At 50.1% G+C, this 8,490-nt stretch overlaps 1 long non-coding RNA gene across 1 annotated transcript; it reads right to left on the bottom strand.

Annotated features, from left to right (window-relative positions):
* Positions 1 to 2,949: 2,949 nt before the first annotated feature.
* LOC119098522 (uncharacterized) lies at positions 2,950 to 8,130 on the bottom strand. The gene is made up of 3 exons (XR_005094250.1): positions 8,064 to 8,130; positions 7,656 to 7,794; positions 2,950 to 3,029 (listed from the first exon to the last, which is right to left on the bottom strand). It is a non-coding gene; the product is annotated as an uncharacterized LOC119098522 (long non-coding RNA).
* Positions 8,131 to 8,490: the final 360 nt, after the last annotated feature.

Below are 8,490 nucleotides of genomic sequence, written 5' to 3'. Positions count from 1 at the left end.
TGAATGCCAAAAGCTGCACTTTCTGGCCACCGGCTATGTCATGCGTTTCGTCGTCACTGTGACGGCGAGAGTCGACTGAACCACCAGCTGAGGGCTGGTCCACCGGGGTCTCCTCCACTTCAACAGACGTCTCCCGGACAGTGGAGAGAACACGCAGTGGTGTGCGGTGTGCGCCGGGCTCCGTCTCCGCCCGCTCCTCCTCCTCCACGTCCACCTGGAACGGGCTACCGTCCACATGCTGACCGCCGCAGACGACAGCAACACTGAGCGGACCGACGGCCGGCGGCCGGTAGCTGAGCAGCACCGTCCTTCCCGTCACCACGTAGCCGACCGGAATGTTGGAGCGCGGCCGAGCGCTGCCGGCCGCAGGCAGCAGCGCGTCGTCGTCCAGCTCGCGCCGCGGGGGCGAGCGCGACGTCAGGCGCTGGCTGAAGTAGTCGCCGGCGGCGGAGCGCATCTCGACCAGCACGTCCAGCCGGCCGGCGCGTGCGAGGTGCACGCTGAACTGCGCCGTCCGACCGCGCCGCGCAGCCTGCAGGCCGGCACCGGCCGCCGAGGCGCTGCCGTCAGCAGGCCGCTCCTCGGCGGCCAGCGGCGCCTCCTGCGTCAGCGAGAGGCGACGGCGGAGACGGCCGCTCGCCTCCCGCAACGCATCGATGTAGGTGGCTAGCTTCTCCTCTGCCCGGCCCGACACCACGTCCGTCACCGTCAGGGTCTGTCGACACAGCAAAAGAGCCCTTAACACATGATTTTCACTATGACAGTCCACCGACAAGGTTACAGGGGACCCCGACGAGATATGCCGACATAACGGGGGCCTTCCAGATGCACCCGCACGATCAGGGTCTGTCCCGCACCCGCAGATGCACGATCAGGGTCTGTCGCTACCAAACGTGATCCTGATGGACGCGTGTCATTCGCCGTCAGAGTTAAACGACACGACGGCAGGTGCCTTCGACGCATGTTCGTCATCAAATATCTGTCATATTTCACGCATGCGTATATCTCAACACAATGCTGAGTGAATGCTCCCTCACAAACGCTTACACAGACACCCAATGATCTGAAATGTTGACAGAAAAATGTGAGCTTGAACCATCGGAAAGCTAAGAAAATATGGTATATTGTGATTGCGAAAGTTAAAGTCTCATGTTTATATCGCAATGGACATGAACAAATGTTTGCTAAAACTTACTTTAAAGCGAGTGTTCTGCGTTTGTCTGAGGCTTTGAACTGAAATAGCCAGCTTGAGGATCATTCTGTGCATATCACAGCCCGCCCCTCGTAAGACCTAATCCGCTCGAATTTCTGAGCTACAGGCCCGCGAAAACGTGCAGACCATTTCGAGAAGACTTTTTCAAGGCCACCCAGGCCTCCATGACGCCAGAATAACGGCATGCAAATACAGCCATTCCATAACCCATACGACGATCAAGGCCAAAAGTTTCATTTTTGAGTGGTTTATATCTAACGTTCGTGAGAACGACTGCCAGATAAACGGCCTTCAGTCAGCTCCCAATCAATGGCGTGCAAGACAGGATGACGTAATCAAACAAGGACGTATTGAGAAGCGTATTTACCAGCCAGAGAAATTCTGTTGTCTAGAACAATCTTTTCCACTTATAAGTATGCCAATAGTTATAAGTGAGCTTATTTCATTAGATCTGATGCTTGCCTCGGCATCTTCAAATGTGGAACATACCCTTCGAGTACATGAGAAGTTTACATGCTTGATGCAGTGTGTCTGCTCATTTTAACAGCCTTCCTTGCGTCGCGTTGTCTGGTGAATACTCCGGTGCGTGTATTTCAGCGGGATCTTGTCACTGGACAGGAACACGTTTTCAGAGGATTTACTGCACGCAATGTTTTAAAATATGAAGCAAACTGATAATGTTGGGATAACCGGACCCGCACTTAATGAAAATATTGTGTATATTGTTAAAAGAGATACACGCAATATACACGATATAAACATGATGCGTATATTGAGGGGTGACAAGCACAAAGTTTGCACGTTAATCAAGGTGGTCGATCAAGGTGAAACACGCCGATTAACAATAAAAAACATGCTACGTAAAAGTGATCGAGAATAATATTCAGGCAAGCTTTGTGGAGTATTCGTATTTTCGAAACATTTCACGTCATCAAATCTTCATGGCCTCGGCTTTTTCCTGATGTTTACACCCCTACCACTGCCCTGAAAGCACAGTGCGTGTTGATGGATTCAGCTCGTCATTACGACGAGGTGACCTTCTGCATACATTGATCTCTAGAATACGGCAAGGGTGCTATAGCGTCCTCGATTGGCAATTCGCCATAGCCTTTTGATCTGAGGCGTGCGACCCTACCGCATAAATTGTCGGTGGGTCTCTTTTAACAAAGGGCTTTTGTGGATACCGCGGAACTTTAACCGATGACTCGAAGTAATGAAACTGCCGGCGCAGGCACCAAGCAGTGCAGTCAATCCTAACTAACGGGCTCAAGAGATCACTGACCTGACCGAAATACGTGCGGCGCCAATCCGAAACAATGCGATGGGCTCAACATCACACAATGAATGTCACATGGCATGGATCAACGAACTATTGACTTATCTTCTGGGCCGTTTGCAACTAAACGATATTTCTCCCTCGAAAGCGCCCTTCGCTGTGAACTACAATAAAGCATATTGATTTCAGGCATCATTGCGCAAAAAAAGCAAATACATACAGCTCACAGATGACTCCCGCCAATGCAAAGCCGCGCTCGACCCGCTCCTCGGCGGCGCCGCGAACCCACGAATCTCTGCGGGCGGCGACTGACCGGCAGCACGTGGAGGTGGAGGCGGGCCAGGCGCAGGGCGCTGTTGACGTTCTCGATGGGCCGGTCGGCGGCGGGCGCCGGCGGCTCGGCGGCGGGCGACACCGCCCCGACCAGCCGCAACAGCGCCACGCCGTCGGCCCAGTCGGCGCCGAAGTTGGCTGGCGGCGCGGTCGGCAGGTGCAGCCGCACCCACTCCAGCAGCTCGCGCCGGTCGGGCCCGGCCAGCGCTGCGGGGCAAAGAGGCCAGGTCACAGTCAGGATGGAGCCCGCCGTAGTCATGGTTAGGACAGAGCCGGCTATGACGTCACGGTCAGGACAGAGCCGGCCATGACGTCACGGTCAGGATGGAGCCGGCCATGATGTCACGGTCAGGATGGAGCCGGCCATGACGTCACGGTCAGGATGAAGCCGTCCACAACGTCACGGTCAGGACAGGGCCGTCCATGACGTTACGGTCAGGACAGGGCCGGCTATGACGTCACAGTCAGGATGGAGCCGGCCATGACGTCACGGTCAGGATGGAGCCGGCCGTGACGTCACGGTCAGGATGAAGCCGGCCACAACGTCACGGTCAGGACAGAGCCGGCCACAACATCACGGTCAGGACAGAGCCGGCCACAACGTCACGGTCAGGACAGAGCCGGCCACAACGTCACGGTCAGGACAGAGCCGGCCATGACGTCACGGTCAGGACAGAGCCCGCCGTGGTCACGGTCGGGACAGAGCCTGCCATGACGTCACGGTCAGGACAGAAAGCGCCGCGTCATGCTGCAATCACCATTACCCCGCTGAAACAGTCCACCGGGTCATCGCAGCACCCGCCAGCACCAATAGCAGCTGTAAGCTACCCACCGGAAATGCATGGACTTCACGACCTGACAAATATGATATAATGCGTGAGGGTGCGTTGATCTGTGTCTGGGTTATGGGTGCAAGTGGTCGACATTGGGCGTGCGTTTACGGTACACCGAGCTAGCGGCGTTGGCGCTACAAATGGCGAGGACACTTGTTGGACGCGGATTTTAATGGACGATGCTGTATGAGCAGCCAGCCATAGCGGCAGGACGCGAACAGGCGCAGCGGTGACATCGGCCTCTGGGGAAAGGCCGGAGGCACCGCTTCTCCCTTATTGCGGAAGCCGACCAACAGCAGCTAGGGGGAGGCCGTCACGTGCTTGGCGCGCCGCCGCCGGCCGCGGCTTATTGTTTGCTAACCGACTATTGATCGAGGTGGTGATTGCAGGTTCTCAAGACCGAATTCGGGATGGCAGTGCAATGACATTCACGCAGCACGAGTTTCTGTCTGACTTGTCCGGCTTTCATCCACCTCCGGAGCTTTTACTGTCCAACGTCTTTTACCGACCAACGTGTGGGCGCAAAATGACCTGAGAAGTCGGCGCGCCCTATAACCCCAATCATCATCACTACAGACAAACGTTATCATCTTACTGATATTTAACCGCTATATAGGCGTATATGGGGTTACGTATATGGGGTTTTATGCGGGTTTCATCAATTCTTTGCGCGAGACCATGCTGGACTCCTTTGATTTGATGAGCTATGTTCCCCACCGTTGAAGCTGAAACGTTCTGGACTTGGCTGAATGGCGAAGTGTTGCTGAATGTCTGAGCCCGACCGAACTGTTCTTAACACGCGCCCGGGTGGCCGGTTGGTTAGGGGTCAGTTTGATCCCCCGTGAGATCTCAGAAACTAAGAGAGCTAGGGAAACCGAATTCACAGAGTGCATTGGCCTGTACGTGGGCTCCCTTATGTCAAAGCTTGAGGTTCCTAGGTCATGGCCTTCGGATCGAGTAAGGTCAAACAAGGGCAAGTTTCAGGCTGGTGTCCAAAATGCCCACAGAACCTAGATATCTGCTCTAACCAAAATATTACAGATTTATTTAAGATCAATGAACTTATATGACCTTTCAAAGGTAACGGTAATTAAAGTCGTGCAAGACCGGTTTGAGTTTTGCGTTCGAATAACCGACAAATATTACGTCAAGCATATGTCTCTAAAAACAAAACGTTGACCTGAGTCATTTTAGGTCAGTGACCTATTCTGACTTTTAAGAAGTTCATGGAACATTTATAATGCGGTTCCTGTTGCCAATAAATTTGAAATGAGCACCAGAAGCTAACCCATACAGCAAGCCCTACTAAAATGAAACGGGCTAGTTTTGACCTAAGTCTGACCTCCGCACTTGACCCTAAGTCAACATAATTTGCTCATTCAATCGTTGTGTTACCTAAGAAAGTATCTCAGAGATGTGTGGTTTTGACTAACACTTCGTTGTTGCATCAGATTAAACGATTACGTACAAAATGATTTCGCTGAATACATGACCTGACTTTGACCTGCCGTAGGCAAGCGACCTTACAAGGTGCATCTAAATTGTTATTACCAAACGATCCGCTATTTAATGCTCTACAGCTATGCATACTTTGGCGCAGCTACGCCGCGCCGTTCGGAAACCATTCCGGAAAAACCTTTGGGGCGTCAAAGACCGTCTCGTTTTTACAGTTTTCTCATTATTTTACCCGGCCGATGTCTGACTGAGTTGAGCTAATTGCGTATTGCTTGCATCAAGACCAAGTACTGTTTAGTAAGGTATGATGCGCATGGGCTGAAAAAGGCGGATCCTGGTCCAACGAAGAAATGACCTTGAGTATTTAGCTGTTATATGGGTCACGTCAAAAGACTTCGGAAACAATGTCACGTTCCCTACAAAGCATCGAAGATCTTTAATAATGAAAAAGACGCCAGTAACACGTACAATGCGTGCAAATAGGAAGATGACATATGTAGAGGTGCTTGGTAATTACATTAGAGGTACTGCAGCGAAAATTTGTCTGAGATCAGCCTTTTAGCAACTGATGAAGGTTTTCTTTTTTCTGACGGCCGATGTCACGTGCATCAGCAAGTACGCTATTTCATGGGCGTTTTTATGCATGAACAAAGGTGGCGTCAGTTATCAGTATGGATAGTCGGAAAATATTTCGATACCAAGCTTCTGTAGTTGTTCTAGTTTCTGCTATGACGAAATATCCCTTTTTCAACAGCATTGTGCAATTTTTGATCTAATTCTATCGGGGCGGATTCACGTGGCGTAAGGACATCAAACACCTTATTCCTGTGACTGGAACAGTCTTATTTTTGCACGCTGGCACCAAAAGCTCCTGGCAGAAGATCTCGCGTAACGATTTGGTTGTTCCCCTTGTTCGGTATGTCTATTCCCCACACCACCAGAAGTTCTCGCTTGATGTGTTCTTGCCATCTTTTCTGCCTCAAAAACCTGGTTATGAATCGTCACAGCCTTGTTGGCATTACAATAATAAAACACAGTACCCTATTTTAGCAACCTCTTCTGAGCATGGCACACCCAACGCTGACGTCTTAAAATCGTTAAGCTTTAGCTTCTCATTTCGGCATGAGCTTAGTGTTTGTCGCCACCGCATCAACAAAAGTTGTAATACAGCGTTCTGTGAAGGTTACATCGCAACATTGGTTAACAATTAGAATGGTCTATCCTTCATCCCACGCTGGCATAAAAACAACTTATGTGAATAATTGATTGATGTCCTTTTGTGACCAGCCTTTAACATCCACATGCCCCGAACCAAACAGCACTGCATGACTATAAGCCACGCGTTTTTTTGTGAGCAATATCATACAAGCGGCTGATACGTTTATAAAGTGTTGCATACAGTTATTGCATTTGGAAAAAACCGACCATACCGCAGGTGTGAGCTTAAAGAAGTGTTGTAACAATCGTTGCTTTCGAAAAACACCAATACAACCACAGGTTTGACCTGTCACTATTTTGCTCCAACCTGAACACTCGATGTGATTGGAATCACTATACCTGTTCTTGACCGCTACATGCAGCAGTTTTTCGGCTCAGTGCGCGGTGCATGGCAGAGCATGAGGTAAGTTCGCCTGTTCAGTATCTACCTGTTGGTGCTGCCTCCTGGACAGTTATTTTTCGTGACTCAGACACGATTTGGCTATGCATCGCAATTCTCCGCGTCCGAGACCCTCGAACCTCCCCCCCCCCCCCCTCCCCCTCCAGGTTGGTGACGTCGTGCTTATACTTTACATCTCTGTCTGTCTGTTCTGTTGCCAAGCAACGTGCCGCTAAGATCCGCTTGACACGAGGCATCACAAAAGATGCTTTTACCACGCCTCAACGCCTCAACAACGTGACAACGACAGTGGGTCTAAAACTGTGATACACTCAAATAGAGCACACATTCAGACGCCTAGTTTGAGCAAAAGGACCTCCCACCATTGCCACTGAGCGGCATCCTCCGTATGAAGATCAGATTCATCCATCGCACAGCTTGAGACGGCTCAGTTGTGAAATTGTGCAACGCAGGCAGGCCGTTCCGCTGTGGTGTGATGGTTGCAAGGTCTTTGATTTGAAACCCAAATATGCAGATGAACCTCAAATGTTAGGTGGCCCTGAATGCCTCTAGTTTTTTTTTAAGGTTGCGTCGGGCAAAATTACAACGGGATTTTAATGCAATGCGCTGTCAGCACCAGCTGTTGACTATGAAGATCATGCTTCTATTTGACAGTGCTAGCTGAAAAAAATTAACTTGCATGACTGCCTTTTCACGAAGCTTTCAATTTCTGTAGGTGATTGCACGTAACACAAATTAAATGTTTGGGTAAAGCATAGTCACCTGGCGAACACTGCAGAGATTTGCTTCCGTTTTTTTTAGTCCCAAGTGCATCCATGATGGGAACGAGACGTTAATGAGATAAGATCTCAAAACGTGATGTGTTTCACCTTGGGCTCAACGTCATTATCACCGCTAGCAGACATGACCTCTAGATGCAGCGCTTACCTGGCTTTTGAAAACCCAGCCAAATCCAGAAGAAGTGCCATGCTTCCCAGAACTTCTCGAACGTCCACGAAGCCAGTCCTCCCAGTCCTTGGGCGACGTCTTGCAGCACCTCGCTGAGCGTCATGCTCACATCAAGTATCTGCAGAGCAAGGTTACAATCATCATTAACGTCACATCTTCAACTCGCCTTTACGCATTCTGCTAGTCTCAGATTTATGCAGTTAGATTTTACGACAGCGCAGCGCACCCTGGCCGGGGCTTACAATTAAGACCCTCATATCAATAGCTAAAGGTCCTAGTCCGCGCCAGGTATGAGATTTTCGTCCCATGAAATTCTTGTGCAATCCAAGAGCGAAATAAGATTAGAACTGAAATATAGGACCGGGTTACTTCACGTAAAGTACGCACAGCTCCAAAAAACGTATTTTTATGCAAGATTTGGCAACTGACGGAGAAAGCTCGAGTGTTCTAAAATCATTTGTCCTTGAACTGAAGCGCTTTATTTCAGAAACTTGTGATGCTGGACTGAATATAACGATGTGCGGCAGTTTAAGATATTTTTGATGTACATAAAGACATGCTTTCGGTAAATTGTCGGACAAAAACCGGCCCAGGTCACATGATTTTAGAACTAGACATCCTCTTGTTCAGGCAGCCCTTTGCTCACGCCATGCAACGCAAGTTTCAGGGTGGCTTTTATCGGTTTGTTTGCACGCACACAACTGATTGCGTCGAGCAGCATGTTTTCCCAGGCAAGGTACGGTTAGGCATAGTGATAGGATATTAACAGGAAATTCGTCGTCAGCTAATTTTTAATAGCCGGTTTTACCAAGAA

The sequence above is a fragment of the Pollicipes pollicipes genome, unplaced genomic scaffold (assembly GCF_011947565.3).
Source record: "Pollicipes pollicipes isolate AB1234 unplaced genomic scaffold, Ppol_2.1 Scaffold_4740;HRSCAF=5597_pilon_pilon_pilon, whole genome shotgun sequence".
Classification (NCBI taxonomy): domain Eukaryota; kingdom Metazoa; phylum Arthropoda; class Thecostraca; order Pollicipedomorpha; family Pollicipedidae; genus Pollicipes; species Pollicipes pollicipes.
The sequence above is the reverse complement of the archived record's forward strand: the minus strand, read 5'-3'. Positions and strand labels throughout refer to the sequence as shown.